Raw genomic sequence first — 1,855 nt, forward strand, 5'->3', positions numbered from 1 at the left:
GCTGTCCTCATGTTGTTTCTGCCTTTTCTTTCAGAGTCTGCATGCATAACATAACGCTTCATGCATAACATAAACTTGGCAGAAACAGTATATTGTTAGGGAATAAGAAACAAGTAGATATGTAAAGGAAACCTCTGGTGGAAAGCAAAGTCTCGAAGGACCTACTGGGCTGAGAAGGCCCCGCGGCCCCGCGCCAGTGCAGAGCCCGCGTGGCTCCGGGTGCTTGGTCGGTCATGCAGGATCGTGTGTGTCTCTGCGTGTGTGCACGTGTCTCTGTGTGCGTGTGTGCACGTGTCTCTCTGTGTGTGTCTTTCTGTGTGTGTACATGTGTGTCTTTGTGTGTGTGTGTACACGTGTGTACACGTGTGCATGTGCACACATACGCTGGGGTGCAATTCAAATCATCGATTGTCTGTAGTGGCAGCTCTCCCGCCGAATCTCTTGGTCACAAACAATTCAGAGAAGACGCTAAGGAAAATCACGTGTCCCTCTCGCCGTTTCCTACGTGGGTCTGGCCTCTGAGTTCTTTTCATCCACTTTCCCTGGGTCACGCTGAGAGGACTCCCCACAGGCTGCAAGGCCGTCTCCTCCGCAGATAAACTTCCTGGTTCAAGACCAGACCTTTGAACTTGATTGACAGTCGGGGTGTAGAAGCTTCCTGCCAGCCGTCAGCCGTGGCCCTGAGAGCAGGCCGGCATTCCCGCTGCATGTGAGCCCGTGATTGTATTTCTTCCCTGAAGAGCCGTCTCTCGCAGGGCTCACGAGTGGGTGTGACTTAGCAATAAGCACCTTGGCTTCCTAGCACATTTCAGAGAAGTTCTGAATAATCATAATCTGATTTTCCTAGACCAACATTGTTCAGCTACAAGGATAGGGAAAATCGGTGCAGCAGACACAGAGCAGTGGTGATTAATGCAGAGCTGGGGGTGCAGATCTGAGAGTGCAGAGCTGGGGTGCAGAGCTGGGGTGCAGAGCTGGGGTGCAGAGCTGGAGTGCAGAGCTGGGGAGCATAGTGGGGGCACATAGCTGGGGTACACAGCTGGGGGCATAGCGGGGGTACATAGCTGGGGTGCAGGTACAGAGCTGGGAGTGCAGAGCTGGATTACATAGCTGGGGTACAGAGCTGGGGGTGCACAGCTGGGGTGCACAGCTGGAGTGCAGAGCTGGGGGGCATAGTGGGGGCACAGAGCTGGGGAACAGAGCTGGGAGTGCAGAGCTGGGGTGCAGAGCTGAGGGGCAGAGCTGGGGTACACAGCTGGGGCATAGCGGGGGTACATAGCTGGGGTGCAGAGCTGGGGGTGCACAGCCAGGTAATGAGAGTAAAAACCATAGTCATCGCTGCCCCAGGGGCCCTGCCTGCCTAATGGCCTCCAGGCTGGACACAGGCCCCACCGAGAGACTGACAGACTCCCTCTCCCCCCAGGTGGGGACGGTGTGCGGATGCACAGGCTGGACATCAGCCACGATGGACCTGGGCGTCCAGGGCCTGGGGCTAGTCCTGCGTGACAGGGTCGTGTGTGACGGCTGTGAGGGAAGTGGGGCGGGTCTCTGCCCCGACAGGCTCCATCCATGTCCCGGAGCCCCTGCCCCAAGGCCCAGGAGCCCCTGTGCAAGGGACACCCTCCCAGGACCAGCCCGTGTTTCCGTGGCCCCAGGTCCCAGAGGCAATCGTGGGAAGAGGGAGTGGTAGCCATGCCCTGTGCTTAGCGCAGGAATTAAATAGATGGAGGACCAAGCAGACGCTAAGTGCCACGCGCAGAAGTGATTTCTTTATCTGCAAGCTCTCTGCCAACACCCCACCCCTCGCGCCCCCCCACCCCCACAGGCCCGAAGCATCTGAGGGAGGCACAGTGTG

Source organism: Myotis davidii, unplaced genomic scaffold (assembly GCF_000327345.1).
Source record: "Myotis davidii unplaced genomic scaffold, ASM32734v1 scaffold807, whole genome shotgun sequence".
NCBI lineage: Eukaryota > Metazoa > Chordata > Mammalia > Chiroptera > Vespertilionidae > Myotis > Myotis davidii.